General features: G+C 36.6%; 1 pseudogene; it reads left to right on the top strand.

Moving 5' to 3' along the window:
- Positions 1–1,842: 1,842 nt before the first annotated feature.
- LOC128026585 (all trans-polyprenyl-diphosphate synthase PDSS2-like) lies at positions 1,843–17,988 on the top strand (annotated as a pseudogene).
- The last annotated feature ends 4,200 nt before the right edge of the window (positions 17,989–22,188 follow it).

Genomic DNA, 22,188 nt, shown 5'->3' on the forward strand with positions numbered 1-22,188 from the left:
TATCCCCGGAACGCTTGTGATATGCATGACCTGCACACAAAATCAGATTGATTTCAGTCTGGATTTAAACGTTCTATTACTTCGTCCTCACTAAGAGCGCACCAAAACAAACACACAGCACAAGAACCAATTTTCCAATGGAATTTTCAATTGGTGCATTTTAATGACTCTGCCACTCAGACAGTTTACTTACTTACTCAGATGAATAGTTCACTGACTGAACAGTAGGTTATCATGGAACTATATGGGGCGTTCCACTGCAGCACTTTTCCATTCACTATACAAATGTGTTTAATCATTGCGCTTGTGCACATTGTATCTTTTTGTTGCGCATGCAAACAAAAAACTGCAACACATTCCACTACCCAGGGTCTTATGTTTTTAAACATAAGGTGTTATATGTAAATAATTCCTTAGGGGTCCATTCACACAGAACATTGCATTTCACTTTGTTGCTTTTTCCATTGTTTTCTATGTAAACATGCTCTAGATGGGTGTCTATAAATGTTGGGTTCCCGTCTTGTGCATGACATTGCATTTTAAAAAAACAACAACAACATGCAAGTAAAGAGTTTTGAATTTTTTAATTTCACTACCTGCAAAAATGCGAGAATGACCTGTTATTGAACTCGTTTTTTACATTTTGTTATGAAATAAGCAAGTGGTTTGTGGTTCTTGCATGTGCAGAAGTCACTACTATAATGCTAAAGTTTTGCAAGTGCTTGGGTGTTCTGGGTAGTTGCTCAGCGGTCCATGTGACCCTCTGTAGCTGCATTTAGATAATGGCATAATACAGCTGTTAATCCGGGTAATGATTCTGTACACACTTTTCATATGTTAACTGAAGTGATGAATTCTGTCAAAATTTGGCCATGAAAATGTATTTTATCACTGTCACTATGGATACAGGTGGTATTAATGGCTACCATGAGAATAGAAGTGGGGATACACTTTATTGACTCATTCACACAGACAGTATTCAAACTGTTCCTGGCTGCTGTTGTAGAAACAGGATATTTTGAGAGCCACACCTGCTAGTAAATGCTTTTGTCTGTTCCAAACACTGTGTGAATATTCTCTGGTCCTTAGAAAAATTTTGGGTCTCTCCTTCAATTCAAGTCTATTTAATTTTTAGTCTATTTTTATGTCTATCTTTATCGTTCAAGAGGTTCAGATCCAGACCCATGTTGAACTTCTTGAAGTTGTATATATTTATATGGCCTTGATTTATAGAACAACATATAAATAAAAAGTTACTTTTTTATGGCTGTTCTTATGTGCATTAAGTGCAAGTGTTAAATTATAATTCAGTGTGATTCAGCAGTGAGCTGAACACTGCTCTGAAGCAGATCCTGGAGAAACTCTACAATCTCTAGCTGCTTTTGATCATTATGGTTCTTTAATTAGTTGATGAATCACATGTCTCCTCTTCATATCACCATTATTTCTCATTCTGAAGGGTTTGATGGGGAGTCATGGCCGTCAGCACAGAGTACTGACCAATAGTTAGCCTGACTCATTAAAGGATCTCAAATATGTATGTGCAGTTGATGCTCTTGCCTTGAATCAATAATTAAAAAATAATAATAAATTAATACTTATTATTCAGCCAGGATGTGTTAAATATTCATCATAAATATTCATATTCATCAAAGAATCCTGAAAAAAAGAATGCATCACGGTTTCCAAAAAGAATTGAGCAGTGCAGCTGTTTTCAACACTGATAATAAGAAATGTTTTCTAAGAACAAAATGACCATATTAGAAATACTTCTAAATGATTGTGTGACACTGATTTCTTTTTAAACGTTCAGAATTTATTTTAAATTTAATTCAGCTAATAATGCGAGGTTTCATCGCGCTGCTAATGTCAAAAGCAGCCAGTCCATGTCCCAGTAACAGTGACCTGATTTGTGACAGTATGGTCAGCGGGATCTACCCCAGGTGTGGATAGCTTTCTTTCTTTTTCTAAGGGTCATGGTGCTCCAACAGCTTGTAGCTTTGACCATTAGTGAGAAATGATTGCTGCCACACAAAGGCTTAGTAAAAGTGAGTGAGAGAGGGAGGGAGGGAGACCAGACCGAAAGATGTTTGAAGGACAGCAAGAGAATAGAATATGGAGAGGGGGAGGACTGTCTGTGTAATCTATGGACATTGCTAGTATATGCATAACATGTCCATAGACTAAATCTCATTTGCAACCTTGTAAAGCCAACTATATCATATTTAATACGTGATTTTCTAGATCTCTGAATGATCTAAATGATCAAAACTTTGCTGAAACACCTCTTGCACACATTTGGATCCTAGCCTCTGATTAACAATTAATACTTGTTTAGAAAGTAAAGGTCCTTTGAGTCTAAACATGTCCATGTAGTAAACGTTTCTTTTTGCTGTAAAATCTTAAGACTTTCATATTACTTTTAAGATTTATAAATAACACATTTAACCCAATTGCATTTTTTGGCTTAGTTTGAGAGTTTTTCCCCTTTTTGAGTATCAGCTCCACATTCTCAATATATCATAATATATGGAGCATAAAATCCTGATGTCTCAAGTATGATATAAAACACATATGCACACTTTTTTTTAAAAAAAGATAAGATTCAGTAAACTCTTTCAGGCTTTACAGGACACATTTTGCCCTCGGTAGGTCATTTTAAATGGTCTGGTCTGGTGACAAATGCATTTTTTAAAAGCACAAATATTCCATGCGGACTCTCAAGGTTATGGAAAGTCATGGTAATTACAAAAGAATGGGCGAAATATTATTTAAGCAATCAAAAAATATACAGTTACCTTCTCTGCTGCTCTGTGAAGAAGCCTTTGTAGTCTATGAAATAAATCTAATACACTTGTGAGGTATTGTATTACAGCAGACACTGTTTGTTTAAGTTGTTTTCACCCTTTAAATAAAGTTTACCCGCTGACATTCACACCCTGATGAAGAAACTTCAAGTCGCAATGTGTCAGATGTGGTTTTCATAGTTGTAGCTGTATTTTCATGTAGCCGGTTTGATATCATATCCCAATTATTTTGTTTTACAGACCGCCATCAGCAGTTTTAGATCTAGTATAGCATGTCAGTTTTAGGAGTATAGTATATCACACCGCAGGAGATGTCAGATTCCCAAAAGTATTCAATGTCAGCATATGACAAGTGCTTGCTTGTGTGTGTTTAGAGGTGGAGAGAGATTAATATACATTTTAAAAAGAAAAAAACATATACTTGGCCAGTATCCGGGCATCAGCTTTACAGAATTTTTTTCATTTGGACACCATGAAAGCTACAGGCCATTGAAGATTGTATTACGGAGACGATGAGGTTCCCATTTCACCTGAGGCCAATTAGAAATGTAGCCGTTTCTCTTTCCATAAGCGAAAGTGAAAAAAAGAGCATGCCATTTGTTTTTAAAATGTAGCATTGAATTTGGAGAGAACAAGGTTTATTGGAAAACAAGATCTATGGTAACTGTGTTGCATGTATGTGTGTGTGTGTGTGTATTAGACAGATCATCGGAAACAGGATATGAAAGTGTGTAGGGTAAATTATGTCCAGTTAAGGACAAGAAATTGACACATGCAGCACACACACTCTTGTGCAACCACTTCCACTGCTGCGCTTCAGAAGGACTCTTGCTCTAAACAGGCTGTTGTGTGTGTGTGTGTGTGTTTGAAAGAAGTCCTTTGGCTGCAGTGCCAGGGAGTTACCAGAAGCGGCTGTTGTACTTGGCAGTGAGTGTGTGTGCGTATGTGTGTGTGTGTGTGTGTGTGTGTGTGTGATGTCTGAATGAACTCTTTCTCTCTTGCCGAGTTGGGAAAGAGAGTGTCAAAGCATGTGAGAGGAGGGACCAGCACTCATCGCTACACTCCTCTGTTTTCCCCCTCATTTTCTTACTTCTACAACCCCACATTTCCCTCTAAAGAGGAAGTGACCTCATAGTTCCACAGCTGGAAGGTGGGTGTCATGGAAACAAGATGATGATGTAGTTGCCCTGAGCCTTGTTAGACTCAAGATTGTCCCATTGTGTGTGTGTGTGTGTTAAAAAAAGGGTGAGGTGAGTGAGGGTGAAACACACATAAACACAAACAAACAATTACACTCATTTAAAGGGACAGTTTACCCCAAATTTTTATTAGTTACTCCTGTATGACTTAATTCTTCTGTGGAACACAAAAATGAATTAATGAAAAATATCCTGTCCAATCTTTTCAATATAATGCACTATATTCCAAATGTTCTAAAGTTGTATGCTTGTCTTGTTTGACAAATAGACCCTAATTTAAGATAGAAGAGAATGATGTCAGACATATTTCTGAATTAAGAAATGTGGATCTTTTCCATGAATCAGTTAATCTGTTTACAATCATTGATTCTGTGATTCATTTACATTTGGATTTAACCGTTTGGTTTGCTGATAATAATATCAATATATAGGAGAGAAGAGAGCAGTTTTGAAGATTCATTAACAAATCAGATATTCTTCTGAATCTTTTTTCTTCTTCTGTGAATCAGTTGATCTGATTCACAATGAATTATTACAGTTGGACTGAATTGTTTAACTCGGTGATCCCATTAACATTCTTCTATGATTCACACATTGTCTGGACCCCTTTTATGATACTATTATTGTGCTTTAGACAATAATTTTTTAGCAAAATGTCTCCTTTTGTGATTAGGAGAAAAAAAAGCATATGGTTTAAAACAACATGAGGGTAAGTAAAGACTAAACATATCTGTGGTAGCCTAGTTACCTCTTTCTAGCACACAGAGCTTTTTTCTTCCTCTCTGTCTGTATTTTTCTCTTTCCTTTTAACTTCACCCTTCCCTCCCTCCTCCGATGCCACCTTTTTCTCTCTCATTCCTGGTTCGAGGTGTGTTTGATGGTGGTGATGGATGAATTGCTGTGCTGCTCTCCTCCTCCTTGACATGCAGCATTTGTAAAATGTCCCTTCAAGTCACTTTCTCTCTCACACACACTGTGTTGTATGGTTATGTGTGCATATGAGGTGGATGGTTAGTGTGTATGTTGACTTTGACAGAAATGCTCATGGTTTGGTGGTGTGTGTGTGTGTGTGTGTGATCGCATACATGCACGAGTGCCTCTTATTGAGAGAGATGTCTGTTTGAATGATTGCTCGACAGTTCTTTTAAGGGATGTATGATAGTCGATTGTGACATTCAGCAGATTTAGGCTGTATCCGAAAGCTGAAAAAAAAAAAGGAATTGTAGTCACTAAACGTTTGCTTGATTATCTCCTAAAGTCCTCTTGAATTTGTTTAGATTATTAGACATTATGGCATCCTGGTGGAAGCCAGTCACATTTGAAAGGGTAAACCTTTTTAAAGGAAATGTTAAGATTTCACTGGGTGGAAAGACCAACATGTGAATGAAATTTCTAAAAGTGCATGAAAAATGTATACACTCACTTAAGATGGTTACATTGTTTGATTAGGTAAGAAGACATGCACATAAACATAGATGTTTATTTATTTATATTTATTTATTTTTTGTTATAAACACTAAGGTCTACAATTTGGGTCAGATATTAGTTCTTTTATTAAGCAAGGATGCATTAAATTGATTGAAAGTGACAGTAAAGACATTTATAAAGTAAAAACAAATTATACTAAATTCAGATAAATTACCTTTGAAAATATATTTAAATAGAAAACAGGTTTTTAAATTATAATAGTATTTCACAATATTTTTAATTCTGTGTTTTTTTCTAATAAATGTAGCCTTGGTGTGTGTAAGAGACTTCTTTCAAACACACACACACAAACACACACACAAACACACACGCACACACACATGAAACTTGCATTTTTACTTTCTCAAAAAAACTCATTCTGTATGATTTATAAGCGTTTTGGAAAATGGAGACATGGGTTATCTCATAAGTTACCCTCTCCTTGTAATACCTGTGTCATACCCATGTCGTTATACAGAGTTGTGTCCTGATATGTCACACACACACACATACAAATCTTACCAAGCCTAACATTTTCAAAGGTATATATTAACTTTTAATATACATGATATACCGTATGCTGAATAGAGCAGACTAAACAGAAATTCTTATTAAGTGCTGGCAGTTATACGGGTAGGTGGATTCGGTGGTGTTTTGTGTGTCTCTTGTGTTAATAGTTGAACTCGCATCATAACTAGTTTAGAAGCAAAAACATCTGTGATCTTTCATTAAAACATCAACTGGCTGAGATACTGTGTGACTGGTTTAGTGATGCTTTTGGTCAATTGACATCTTGACCTCTAAGGTGATCTGCTGTGAGCTTGCAGGCACACGCTCCACTGCAATTCAGAGTTAAATTGGCAGAGAAAATGGAGCAGACAGAGAAAGGGGGCGTGTCAGGGGGGCGGAACCCCTCTGCCGCCATGGCATCGGTTGCTATGCAACTGAGTTCTGAGGCTATTTATACTTTCTGTGCCGCCCCTCCCACTGACTTCCAAAAAAATAAAAAACATAGACAGCAAACTGTAGCTGTAGATTTGGGGGAAAATTTGATTTTGATTCTACTCCGTCTGTCTGCACACTGCAGCCAGTTCAAAGATGAAGGAGACAAAGACTATAAAAATAATTTCAGTACAGAAAACTATACATTCAAAAACACTAGTTTCAAATATCATCAGTATTACTAATCAGTGGTTAAATCAGCAACTCAATGCTGGCAGCCACAAGGTGTTGAGAAGGATACACCTTAGTCACATTCACTCTGCAGCTGAATGTTGCCTGTTTTTTTACGGGACTGACATGAACTTTTAAATGGGGCATTAAGATAATCGAACTTGGCGTGTTAATCTGAATTAAATAAATGGAGGAAATCATTAAGAACCTGATGTTCTGTGGAGGCTGCTGTGAAATTACACATCAGTTAAGAACAAGGGCAAGGAGGCGGAAAGGAGCCGAAATTGTATTATTGGCATTATGTCTCATTGTCTTCCACACTAATGGAAATGAAGCATGCCAATGATTGTGAATGATTATGAATGATAAAACATATCAGACTGTTTTTTTTTTATCTTCTTAATTTTTAATTACATTTCATTTTTGCATTTGTAATTTTTTACATTATTTTACAAAACTGACTTAAAGTCATATTTTATGTATTTTGTGCTATTGATGTTGTATTTTAAATTCTTGATTTTCTTTTTTTCTTCAAAATCTAGTTTTTACAGATCACACTGTATTTTTTTATTCTTTATTTTTAAATTCAGGCCTCTTTTCATTTTAATTAAAAATGTCACATTTAAGATGATTTGGGTTGTTCACGATATCTTTAAATAACAGACCCGTGTCACATGTGAACGTAGCCCTAGAGACTTTTTTCAGGCTCTGAGATCATAAATCTTTTGTAGAAGATAACTTTTGACCTGCATTTATGGTCCAAATAAAATGCCTTTCTCCCATTTTACTTCCATAATCAGTTGCATTTTTGAGTGAAACGGGATATTCATTCACGGTGGGGCTTGACTGTATCCTTCAGGATTGGTTAGGCTTGCAAAAAGTTGACATTTCATATTTATCAAGATAAGAAACAAGTAGATCCCGGAGATGATAGATACATACAATTACTCTTCTTTAAAGTATGTTTGAGTTTCCCCAGTAAACCTCATCCATTGTAAGCCACATCGACATCTCGGATCTGTATTTACTCAGCCAACATGCCAGTGTCAGCTGAAGTGAAACTGCCCGGGATCGGTGGCAGCATGGACAGGGGAGCTGTGCTCAATAGGGATGACTGAGCCCAGGAGATGGTCCATTAAAGAACAGCATTAAATGACAACAAGAATTATTGCAGTGCTTTGTAATTACCCAAGCATTGACTAGCACTTGTGTGTGTATGTGAGCAGAAATGGCCACAGCGATTCTCTCACATTGCCGAACTGAAGAGAATCCCTTCATCAAATATCTTTCTTCTTCATTCTCTTACCCTCTTTTCTTTCCACGTCTCTCACTCTGAAGGAAAGGTAAGTGGTCATCAATGCTAACATCTCTCTCTGGGGTCTGGGGTTATCACTGAGACCTCAGTGGTCCAAGCTGAACCCGGAAAATCAACATTTGATTATAACATCCGCGTGATGCCGTTGTGAGAATCGGGCTTGTCTGACTGATAATCAGTGGCAGTTGGTATTTTGTGAAGTGCATTATGGTCAACAGGACACTCTCTCTGGTTTATTTGTTATGCAGAAGAACGTTTGGGCTAAATTCACTCCCTTTCCGTATAAAGTGTGCTATAGCATCTGGGACTGTTTATAGATGTAATACCCTCTCAGAATCACAATATTTCTCCCTTTCTGTCTCTTTGTCAGTCAGAGGAACTTGGCTGAGATCACAGAGCTGATTCACACAGCCTTTCTGGTGCATCGTGGGATTGTTAATCTGAAGGTGTGGGTGAACTCTGACGGCCCCCTCACAGACATGCCGTTTGGGAACAAGATGGCTGTTCTGAGTGGCGATTTCCTGTTAGCGAATTTCCTGTTTTTCCATTGCCTGTTCTCTGCTTGCTCCAGACTCAGTAATGAAAGAAACCCTGCTCTGAGTTCCCTGTTGTAAAATTTGTGCATAAATAATAATCCATACACTACACATTTTCCTATCTATCACATACTACCATTCAAAGCTTTGAGAACAGTAATATTTTTTTTCAAGAAATTAATACTTTTATTCAACTGGATTGCATTACTGTATATTGATGGAAAAGTGACATCTGAAGACATTTATATTGTTACAAATTATTTCTACTCTAAATGAATGCTGTGCTCTTTTTTTATCAAGCTTTCTGAAAAAGCTTTGCCATCAAAAGAAAGAACAACATTTTAAAATATAATAAAATAATTATTTAAAATAGAAAACATTTCTTCTGAATTGTAATAAAATTTCAGTGAATTGCTGTTGTTATTGTATATTTGATTAAAAAAATATGAATCAAGTAAAACCTCAGTGAGCATTTTTATAAAAAAAAATTTAATTCATCGTAATGGCATCAGACATTTGAAGATAAGGACATTATATATATATATATATATATATATATATATATATATATATATATATATATATATATATATGTATGTATGTATGTATATATATATATATATATATATATATATATATATATATATATATATATATATATATATATATGTATGTATGTATGTATGTATGTATGTATATATATATATATATATATATATATATATACATACATATATATATATATATATATATACAAATCTTAAAAGAAAAGGGAAGGGTTATTACATTTATTTATTTTTGTTTATTTATTAGTATTTTCAAGATTAAGAAATACATGAGTACAGGCTGAATAACTGATCCAATTGAGAACATCCCAGTAATTCCTAAATAGAGGTCTTGTCACATGTAGCGTACTTCTGGTGTTTTTGTACCAAGAATGTAGCAAAAAAAAAAAAAGATATTTTCATGCTGGAGGTGTGAGCCACTTTTTCTCCTATCACATTTGTGTTTTTATGCAAAACACTGAAAAAAAATCATTTCACCAGCTCCTGACTTCCTTCTCAAAGACTTTGTTCTCCACGCTGAATGCTTTGTGTGTCCTCTCGTGCTAATTTCCACACTTGCATTCTCCCTCATTCTCTTGCGCTCTATATGTGTGTGTGCGAGTGTGTGAGCATATGTCTCCTACACCCCTCATTAAGTGTCAGTGCTCTCCTCCAGCTCTAATTAGAGTCGCAGTCAAAGCACCGTCTAACTGCATGTGGCCAGCAGCCCCACTGCCTCACTCCGTTCAGGGTTACAGCATCTCACTAGAGCATCTTTTTGAATATCTAACAGCGTTATGAATAGCCAGTACAGATATAAAGTAATGGTGGGATACATCAGTATATTTTAGAGCAGTGTTCTTTTTTTCTGATATATGCACCCCTAGATTTCTATTGATTTAGCTCTAATTATCCTGAAGTGTGTTACCTTTAACTCGTTCTGTTCTCGCTAGCTAAAAATGAAGACCATTATAGGTTACTGAATTGAGATATCAATTCACCATCATACAAATGGCACTCTTTCCAAGATCTACTTAAGTACACCTACACGTGCCACTAGTTGGGATTCACTGTTTTAGAGGAAGTTGCTTGTTATATTATAGTATTAACACACTAAGTAAAAAGGGATTTGCACTACAAACCCTACAATTTCATGTCTATGTGTGTGTGTAACTCAGATGCACTAAGCAGGAGTATGCTGAAAGGATCTGTCACCAAGTGAGGCTCTAGAATGCAACTCTCCCTGTGGAAGAAAACAAACTCTTTTCCTTCTGCGTAGCCTCACACACACGCACGCACACTCATTTTAATGCGTGCACGAGCGGACATGGAAATGACTGATTGGGGATTTAGGCGATCAGTAGATTGAGGCACTAATATAAAGAACAGAATCGGTATTTGCTGAGAATGCTCAGCATTCAGACAGCTTACAGTCAGGTCTTGCACGTGATTTTATCTGTGTGATTAATATGGTGTGGTGTAATACAGTGGGATTAGAAGAATGTATTGGCGTGTTCTATAGCACCTCCTGCTGGACAAGAGAGAAAATCTCTCACCTGTTTAATGCTTTTTGATGCCTCAGTGTCCACTTTAACTCTAGTTAAAGATTTAAGTAAAGTTCTATTTATTAAATTATTATTTTGAAAACGTTACCTTTTTGTCCGTCTCTGTCTACATCAATGATTTAAATATCTGTTATATATTTGTTTATTAAAATTGACATTGCACAATGATGGTTTGAACCTTGTAATGTAAACTTTTTTTTTTTTTTTTTTTTTTTTTAGATGGACAGTTTTACAGACAGGTGAAGACATATACACTATGGTTCAAAAGTAATCAGTATTTTTTTAAAGAAATACTTTTATTCTGCAAGGATGCATTAAATTGATTAGAAGTAAGGGTATTTATAATGTTTCAAATAAATGCTGGTTTTTTTAAAACTTTTTATGCAACAAAGATCCTTAAAAAAATCACAGTCTCCACAAAAATATTAGGCAACATGGCTTTTTTTCAACAATGATTTTAATGAGAAATGTTTCTTAAGCAGCAAATATTAGAATCATTTCTGAAGGATCATGTGACACTGAAGACTGGAGTAATTACTTCCGAAAAATTCAGGTTAAAAGTCCTAAATTAAATTTTTAAGCATATTAAAATAGTAAACAGGGATTTTAATGGTAATCATATTTCATAATATTACTGTTTTTGCTGTATTTGATCAAATAAAAATATTTACCAACCCCAAACAATAGTGTATGTGTACTGATGCTAATTGTCACTAATGATAAAAAATATAATACTGCAAAATGTAGTTTCATTGTCAGTTAAAAATATTTGCGCTTGATACATTTTCTTAGTTTAATCACCATTAGCAACTGTGGACTGAAGGTCATTTTAAGCCCTCATCTTTAGTGAACACACACACACACACAATCCTGTTTTGTCTGAAACTGAACCTGTTGTGCAGCGAACCATGATTAAACCACACACACTCTGTTCTGACCCACTGAAGTAGTGACTGACTGACAGGATGTCCAGCCAATCAGAGATCAGACTCTTTAGCTAGAAGTCAAACTTCCACAGATTAAAGGTGCTGTAGGGAACTTTTGTAAAAAATATTTTTTTTACATATTTATTAAACCTGTCATTATGTCCTGACAGTAGAATATGAGACAGATAATCGGTGAAAAAAATCAAGCTCCTCTGGCTCCTCCCAGTGGTCCTATTGCCATTTGCAGAAAGTCATGCCCTCCCGGTAAAAAATAACCAATCAGAGCTGCGGTCCGTAACTTTGTTTGTGTTCAAAATGTAGAAAAATGAACATAATAAGTGAGTACACCATGAATCCATTTTCCAAACCGTGTTTTCGGGTTGTCCTGAATCACTAGGGTGCACCTATAAGAAGTGTTTATATTCAGACTATTTTAGATTGCTTCGGGGGTACCGCGGCGGAGTAACCCAGTACCTTTGTGATTCTTCATAGACATAAACAGAGAGAAGTAGCTCCGGCTACGATGTTCTTCCGCAAGACGCAAGCAGTTATGTTTATTAACCGCTAGAGCGTCAAAAGTTCCCTACCGCAGCTTTAATTTACAATTAGAAAAAGAGATAAAAAAATATATTTGACGCGTTCGGTTTTCTAATAGTCCCTTGATGTAACTGACATTCATTCAGGCAGAGCCGTCCGAACGCATCTCCCTCTTAAAGCTGCTGTCTATGTAAATGAGGGCGAGGCCCCATTGCATTAGCAGTTCAGTTAGCATGAGAGCATTAGCGGTGGAAATCAGACGTTCCCTCTCCGCAGCAAAGCACTTTTTCCCCTTGATTGATCTGTATTATGTATCGTGGCCTTGAGTGGGATCCTGACTTAGTAGACTGTGTGTGTGTGTGTGTGTGTGTGTGAGTGAGAGAGTGGGATTCTGGCTCAACACTAGTATAAACGGTAAAGGGATCCATGAGCGGCTGTCTCCTCTTCTCCTCACAGACCTGTCGGCGAAACCAGACTCCAGCTGGATTTGGGAATGAGACGAGACAGAGGGAGGGCAGTTTATCTGATACTTTCCAAAAAAAAGCCCCCCCCCCCATTTCAAACACACACATACATACACGTGCAAACTCACACAAAAGACATAAACGTTAACAAGCACAGTTCAAATACACATGCGCGCACACACACACACACACACACACGTGCACTTTAATTTCTCCATGTGGAGTGTGTGAAGCAGCACATCTGGCCGCACTATAGGGGCTCTCTGTCTTCTCTGGGCTCTGGGTAGAGGAGTCAAGTTCCTCAATGTTTCCTCAAATATCTGGTTACTCAGAGGGCAGAGAGAAAATGAGAGAAGGAAAGAGTGAGAAAAACAAAGTTTGAGAGAGAAAGTTTGGGGAATGGAGAGGAGTAACATAATCTTGAATATGAGGAATAGCTGAGTGTCTAGAAGAAAGGCCTCCGCTAATCTAGTTCCCTGGAGATTCTGCCTGTGGTCTTATGATTCAACTGGCCGGCCTTTCGGGAAAGGAGGAAAAAGAATGACGAAGGGTGAAAAAGAGGTGGAGAATTTAGGCTAAGGCGACGGATGCAAGGGATAGGAAAGCATGTGATTGAATGAAAGAAGGAGCTGTCAGTGACTCAGTCCAGCTGACTGAATTTGTTGTGGAGTAGATGTAACGGTGTAGCGCTCCCCCCAGGAGCACTATAGTTACTACATGATCCAGAGGGCTTTAGAAGAAATGAACTGAATAGAACTGTCTCTTTTTAATTATAATGTTTCGGGAATGATTTTAAGCTTTTAAATATGCAAAAACACTATCAAACTATTTCCTATAACTTTTGAATTTGTAGAACTTAAATTTAAGTCAATAGTAATAATCTGGACTAGACTCAATAAGGCTTGTGCAGATGTCAGATTCCTCATTAAGGTCTGCATACTCTGGACATTGCACTGTTTTGACTGACCATCTGTTTAATAACTGAAGGGCTGGTTACTCTATCTGTGCGTCCCTCTGATGCTCTTTTAGACTGAGTGGACTGGAAAAATGTCTTCCCATATTCCTAAACAGCCCATGTCCTAAGAAATACTAATTTCAGTACAGATGGGGCTGATCCGGTATTAACACTCTTATTCGGAGAGGCCTGATTTATGTGGAAAATATGTTGGTAGTCTGAGTGTTATAATGTTATAATGTTTGTTATAGGTGGTGGAGCTGATCTCCAGTGCAGTCGAAGATGTGGTGCAAGGAATCTATCACGAGAGCTCCAGTTCTGCAGAGGTATGACGATCACCAAATCAGCATATCAGAATGATTTCTCAAAGATCACGTGACACTGAAGACTGGCGAAAATTCAGCTTTGCCATCACAGGAATAAATACAATTAAAAAAATGTACTCAAACAGACAAAAGTTTCATACATTTGTAATATTTTATAATATTTAATATTTTACTGTATTTTAATCAAATCAATGCAACATGGGTACATACAAGAGACTTCCTTCAAAAACGTAAAAAAGTAAACTTTTGAACAAAATTGTGTCTGTTTATGAAACATTGTCTATTGTTATATTCCTGTTGTGTCACCTGTTTTATAGAAGCAACCACTCAAAGGAATATGTAAATTACTGTAGGCAACAACCTCTGGTTTATTGCTTTGATAAACTGAGCCATCTATGAAATGTGCAATATGTGTCATTTCTAAGATTAAGCTTGATTTTCCTCATAAATTAATTAAAATCGAGTACCAGAGGAATCTGTTTAATGTTTCATATTCAAAGCTTTCAAAACAGAGCTAAGACTGGACAAGTGAAACATCTCCAAACAGAGCGAAACACAGACTGACTAAAACATCTGCAAACTGCTCACAGTAAATAATGAATGACAAAGTTCCCTGTTCGAGACGAGGAATAGGAGGAGGAAAAGTGATGGAGCAGGCCATGTTTATGTGAGAGAAATGCGACTAGGAGGGAGAGAGATTTTTTTTTTTTTACCCTTTTTAGAGGAGATGTTTCCAAGCAGACGTTTGCACCACCTTCCCTCCTCCTGTTACCCACCGCTGCCAAACAAACATTTTGTAGTTCACTCTTTTTTGTTCAGTGTGGCATCCTTAAAGTTTCATACAACATTCTGCTTGTTTAGGAAATGAACTCAGTGTTTCTAAATGTTTTCTTATAGAATTGTTTTGGAGATTTGTTTTATGATCTATCCTAGTTCCCCAAATCTTGTTAAACAATACTGTTCAAAAAAATGTAAGTAGGTAAGCTTTTTTTTTATTTTTATTTTATTTATCTTTGTTTTCGGAAGTAGTCTCTTATGCTCACTGAGACCACATTTATTTGATACAAATACAGTTAAAATAATAAAATAAAAATAATCTAATAATGCTTATATATTTGACTATATAATTTATTTCTATGATGGGAAAGCTGAATTTTCATTGCTGAAGAAACATGTCTTATTATTGATTAATATCTTACAATATTTTTATTTATATATGTAGTTATATTTATATATATAGTTAGATTTATAATTATATATATTTATATATATAGTTAGATTTATATTTACATTATACATGTAATATATTTCAAAGAAAGAAATGTTACTGACTAATAGATTAATGCTTATTTGATTGAGTTTTACTGTATTCTGAAGGAGGGTAGTCTAACAGTTGCATCCTGGGAAGAACAAACATTTCTGTCTCATGGTGCTTTGCTTGCCAAGAGTTGTCTGGCAGTGATGAAGCTGGCCAGACATGGTAATGAGGCTCAGAATTTGGCTTTTGGGTACGGAAAACACCTCGCTCTGGGACACAAGGTGAGTACGCGCAGTCACACACGTGCGTTGCAGGCACAAGCTGTTTCTCTTGAGTTACATTCTCCTGTTTTCTCTTTGTGAAGAAAGCTCATTACATAAAACTCATGGATATATGTGTGTGTCTTTGTAGCTAAACTCCGATCTACAGCCGTTCGTGAAGAGTGGGTCAGAACTGGCTGTGTTTAGTTTGGACTCGGCTCCTGTGGTCTTCACATTTTTCTCTCTTCATTTCAGGTCCAGAATATGGCTAGACAGATTGATTACACATAGGCAAGTGACTTCTGTTTTTTTTTTTTTTTGATAAACGGAGAGGGAAAATAAAAATAATGTGTGCCTCATTTTAGTGTCGTCTTATTCAGAGAACTTGTGTTCATGGGTTTCACTGTAAAAGCAACTAAATCAACTGATTATTTTCCCTCAGCCAATGAATAAATGAGATTGTGTATTGAATTCAAGAGAAATCAATCCACCTGCTCAAGCCACCAATCAATGATTTCAGCCACAATCTTTCTGATGAAACATTCATAGTTATGATACAAATCGATTCCCCAGGAGTAACTCACGAAATCATTCCCAGGCTCCCAGCATGTGTGTGAATGTTTACAAACAAACAGAAAGAGAAGTTAATCCATATGATTAATTAAAAAAAAAAAAGAATCAAAGTTGAAGATATTCATGCTTCAGTATATATTTTTGTAAGATGGTGAAACCTAAAACTACCTATTGTTGTGACAACCAACAGTCCCCAAGAAAAGAACTTAATAAACATACGAAATTATATCTTGACGAAAGTCAAAAAGTAAAGTAAAAGTTTAAGAATCGGTCACCGAAAAACCTACACTGATCGTCCGGTGCTGTGAATATTGGTGGTTCCAGCCCTCGGTGAGCCGATAGGAGGTGTTTGTTCTGTAACTGATAGCAAGTTCAGACATTTGATTTCCAAAGTCAGAAGGTGAAGAAAGACAGAACGAAAGAAGGGGAGACAAATAGAGGTGATGGGGAGGGGGCAGGAAGAGGAGGAAGGCACAAGCAGCTCGGGTCGCCGTTGAAACAGGATATCAGGGGATAGAGTGGCAGGTTTATTTGAAGAGGAGACAGAGAGACGGTTTGACAGCCACATCACACAAGATTCTCCTTCAACGGGACACAGACAGACACCTCACACCCACATCACATATCTCTGTTATCAGCACATAAATATGACATTAATCTCTCCGGTATTCACTGTCTGGTGTGTCTCGGGAGGTTTTTTTTTTTTTTTTTTGTATATTGAAGTCACAGAAAACTGTGGCTATGCAAACATTAGTGAGAAAACAGAGGAACCAGTTAATGAAATCATCATCTACCTTCCCACATCCACGTCTCTCTCTGTCTCCCTCTCTCTGGCTTTCTCTCGCTCACATTAGTGAAACAGGTCTCTTCCGCTGTTTTTAACTTGAGGCCCCCAAGGGCTTCTTAGCACAACACATCCCAGAATTCATTCGGCAAAATGGCTTCCAGCAAAACATGTTTGTATGTGACAGTGAAGGACTACAAGACCATTTAAGTGAGAGTGTGTGGAGCATTCTGTTTTTTTATTTAATTTATGTTTAATAATTGATTATTCTGGTATGTTATTTATGACTGTTGATCATATCTTTTAATAATAGATTGATAATATACACTACTACTCAAAGGTCTGCCCATAAGTTTTTAATGAAAGAAATGAATACTTTTTTTCTCAGTAAGGATGCATTACATTGATCAAATGTGACGTTGATGTTACATTACTTGCATTGTTCAAAAAGAAAATCATAACAAATCATGTTATTTTAAACTTTCTATTCATAATAGAATCTTGGAAAAAAATATATTCTAATTTAAAAAAAAATAAGCAACAGTAAAATATATTTTTGACCCCAAACTTTTTAATATTAGTGTATTCTTTTCAATAAAATATTAGATTTGTTAACATTAGTCAGCATTATGGATCATGAACTAAACCCTCAACAACATTTTTACACCACTTATTAATGTTAATGCTATGAATGTAGTATTGCTCAGTTAATTTGTTCATACATACTACGTTATCATTACCATTTAACCAAGATTAACAAATGCAGTAAAAAGTATTTGTTATTTTGTTATACCAAACTCATTAGCTAATGTTTAGATTTCTACAGTTTTATAAGGTGTCACTATCATTTGTTTTGCAAGCAAATCCTGTGACTCTGTAGAAATTGCTTGTTTCGAATAGTTCCTTGCCTCTACATTTGGTTAAAAGAATATTGTTTCCTATATCAGTTTCGTCAGTTTGATGGAGTGATATTAAACGTTCTCCTCATTCTTGCATGCTCTGCAGCTCCGGGGCCTGATAAAGATGAAAAGAGGCGTGAGCCAGGGGCTTGACCTGTGCAGTTACCTTGGAGGCCATGAAGTGTTTCCCACCATCAGAAGCTCGGTCGGCACTGGAAAACATGGCCTGCACGGTCACCAAGTTCTGAAGGTGGATTCAATATGGATGTGTATTTATGAATCCAGTTTCGTTTGATGCATTTGATTAATGTTGAACAAACTTTGGAGTGTTTGTGATTCTGAATCTGACCTGCTCTATAGATGATGATTTTTATATGGAACTGATGTGTGTCGCACACAGTCGAGTTTACTGGACTCATACACTCTCTGCATTTAGTCACCAAATCCGCTTTTATCTTAAAAAAAAAAAAAAAAAATCATCTCTCTCTTTATTCTAAAATTTCTGTGATTCCCTGTGATATTTCAGTCAGTAGAAATATCAAAGAAGACAAACAAACATTGTGACAATAGGGAAACTCATTGGTATTATAGGGGGTGGCATAAACCTAAATGTTTGTCTGAAAACCGATGACTTTGTGTGTGTGTGTGTGTTGTGGGTGCCCGGGGTGCTCCAGCAGCAGTGTTGGCAGTAATAATTAATGAGGTGAGTGTGTGACCTGAGTGAATGGGCAGGAAATGCTGCAGTATTGATCAGCTCAGCGAGAGGACTGGCGCCAGCCTGGGCAGCCTGCGGTTTCCTGGGTGACCACGGGGGGGACTATCATGGTGTGAAGTGGGGCGTAGGGGATGATGGTCGCCACCGACAGCCATCGGGACACACACTTGAATTGCTTGAAAGACAGAAAGGGAAGAACATGCATGCAGGAACAACAGTAACTCAGAGTTCCTTCCATGTCTCTCTCTGGCCTCAGATATGTTGGCAGGATATTACACTATGTTTGTTCAATAAGACCGGGACAGCCCTCTGGACGTGCATGAAAAATTCATTTTGGCCTCAAGGAGAACTGAGAAAACTCCCGGTGAAAACCTATGAAGATTGACACAACATCTCCTGTCAGAGGCAAACTCTTGTGCTGTCTTGCCCTGATCAGAGTTTGTTCAGACTATACTATTAGTGTCAATGTGATCTGAATTCTTTATCACAGATTTAAATATCATACTAAGTCATGAGAGGTATTTTGAACTTTTGTTGTTTTATGGGTCGCTATCTAATTGAGATTGTTCAAATCACAGTTTAATTAAGACTTTCTGGTCCTGCAGATTTGCTTTATTCAACATCAAGAAGATCAGCCATAAAAGTGTCTGCTAAATGACTAAATGTAATGTAAATGTAATTAACCATGTGGAAGTATGCTTTATTTTAGTCATAGCTAACACTATACAGACTGGAAGAAATCAATATATTATTGAATTTTCTGGTCATTGTAATTCGTTTTTCATTGCTGGATAAGTTTGTATCAGTCTTTCAGTGACCATGCCTCAAAAACAAGCCCAAGCCATCCAGTCTGGAACACTAAGCCCAAAACATAAGCCAACTGTTTTATATTATATTTATATTCTATAATTATTGTATTATTTAAGAAAACTCTTACTGTTGCATCAAAAACAACTTGTAATGGCATAAAGATGCTGCAATCAAATGAATAAAGATATCAAAATAGACTGATAAATAAAAGTTGTACTCAGTTTGAGGGAACAGACAGAAACACTGTTGCACACAAAATTATGATTAAGTCATCATATGTTCTATGAGAGGCAACCACTTATAAGCCCAAATAAGCAAATGTATTATGAAAATATGCCCACCCCCAAAAAAGCACAGCCAAAGACTGTCCAAATCAAAGCATCTTCTTTAAAACCTTTAACCCTCTGTAACATTGTAGCCCAATTCCACGGCAAAGCTGTGTATAAAAACAAAACTAGAACTGTTTCCAAGCAGGTTTCCCCAGCGGCCTATGGAAAGTCACACATACACACAAACACGAGTGTGAGTTTATGGCCGTCAGTATAAACACCCTGGTAACCTGATGCTGTCTGTTTTTGCGCATGAAAATGATTTTGCGGTTTGGCTGTTCGTCGCAATCCGATCGTCTGATGACATGGTTTCTGGATTCGCACAGGTAGAGCAAACGAGACCGTGTGTAGCAGCTCTACTTCAGTAAATCTCAAAGATATTAGCCTACAACACTCATTTATTCCATTCAGACAGGCGACTCTCCAGCACCTTTATGTAGGTCTGTGTGAGTTATTTTAGGACAAGAGGAGGCTGATCTGAAATCAGCCACCTATTTGGTCTTCATTTTTAAGATTGGTGTTTTAGGTTTTTGTATAATCTAATTAGGCCAATATAAAGCGCTCTTGTTAGCTTGGAGGACAGAAAACATGAAAATGGATTTAAGAGTCTTTTTAAGTACTGAAGGCGTTTTAAATGTTTTTTTTCGGTGGGGATTTTATTGTATTTTTTGTGCACACATGCAATAAAATATGCACTATATTGGACGGATGCAATTATTTTCTCTCATGAGATAAAAAAATGAGATGAGCGCATGTTGAAATGAGTCTTTAACGAGCAGCGCGAGACTCCCACGTTCACTGCGCGCGCGTCCCATAGAACAGCGACCCGAGCGTCATCGCATGAGCGCGTGATGGATCGAACAGCCCAGATTACCTGAATAATGACCAGCGCTTCATCACACCCACCCACCTCTCAAAGTGCCACGGTGCTCCGTGAATAAATGCAGACATTACTAATGCGCGTTACGGGACATTGGCCACATCGGGTGCCGCTGATGAGTGTCTGAGAACATAGTTTAGAGGTGTGCGTTTGCGATTGAGAACGAGAGCAACAGTGGACTTATTTCACCTATTTGCTTTAGTGCAGGGTTCTAAAACCTCTCCATGAAGTAGCCCCAGCAGTGCACGTTCTGTATGTCTCCCTATATCTGATACACTCGCTTCAGGTCTTGCAGTCTCCACTAATGAGCTGATGATTTGAATCAGGTGTGATAGATGATGGCGACATGTACAGGGCTGGGCTCACTCAACAGTTTGAGAAGCACTGCTTTACTGCCAGATGCTGCAGAAGGCTATATTGTGTAAAGCAGGGGTGTCAAACTCAGTTCCTGGAGTGTTGGAGCCCTGCAGTGTTTAACTTCAACCCTAATTAAACACACCTGATCCAACTAGTCAAGTACGTCATACTTATTTGATAACCACATGACGTGTGCTGGAGCAGGGCTGAACAAAAGTCTGTCTCCAGCCCTACATGGAATTGAGTTTGACAACCCTGGTGTAGAGGTTTGGGTTTGTAACAGACAATATACGTATCTCATAAATAGATCATGAATTAGACCCATTTAGACCTCCTTGTAGTTTATATAAATATGTATGAGTTTTATTTTTCAATTTCAAATTACTTTATTGGGGTGATTTACCTTCAACAATAAATGATAATAATGATAATAATAATAATAATGCTTTAATAAAAAATGTGTTAATAAAATAACATTTAAATACAATAACAGATTATTAATTTGACAGCAAACCGTTTCACAATACAGTACCGCATCTTTGCCCTGCAGTACTTTGTCATGTCCACTAGACGGCAGTCATTAAACATAAAAGCGCTGACACTTTTGCAGTTAGGTTAATATTTTGATGGTTAGATCATGCACAAGAATATGAAGTTTAGCCTATTTATGTGCTGATAAAATTTTATGATGACTTTTATATATATCATGATCATATGTGAAAGAGAACCGAAAGTAATTTAGACCTATACATAAATTAAAAATTAAACGTAGCCTATATTACCCCAAAACGTGCATAGTTTTCCTTAAATAAGCGCTAACCATAATCCAGGTTAATATTTTAGCTGGTGGGTAACCATACAGAACCATGCATTAGGCTAAATATAATGCTTTGATGACTAGAATGGAAAATGCATAGCCTACTACTACTTTGCTTCATTTAATGTTAAAACAGCATTTGAAATCTACAATTTGATGATGAGAAATATTGATGATTAAATATAATTTTTTGGACATTTGGCGAAATAAAGTTAAAAAACAAAAAACAAAACAACAACAATAGGCTACTTGTAATTCGAGTCTAATCCAAGAAGACTTAGTTAATTACTATTTTTTAACCAAATATTATTAAATGCAAAACCTTCTGTGAGAACAAAGTACAAACAAACAATTCGTGGTAGCCTATCGTTTGGTTTTCTTGGTGTTGCTTACATTTCCAATCGCATTACTCAGAATTTACCGAACGTCATTTATTTAACCGTACCACCTTCAAATCAATATAGTTTTAGAATAAAAAAACAATGCACTATAAAACGTAAAATAATGAAAATAAATAATAAATCGAATATCTCATATTTATGCATTATATAGCCTATATATATATATATATATATATATATATATATATATATATATATATATATATGTGTGATGTGTGTGTGTGTGTGTGTGTGTGTTGTGTGTGTGGGCATGTTTTTGTATAACTCTGTATAATGTCATGGGTATGACA

This window comes from Carassius gibelio, chromosome A13, assembly GCF_023724105.1.
Source record: "Carassius gibelio isolate Cgi1373 ecotype wild population from Czech Republic chromosome A13, carGib1.2-hapl.c, whole genome shotgun sequence".
In the NCBI taxonomy this organism is placed as follows: Eukaryota; Metazoa; Chordata; class Actinopteri; order Cypriniformes; family Cyprinidae; genus Carassius; species Carassius gibelio.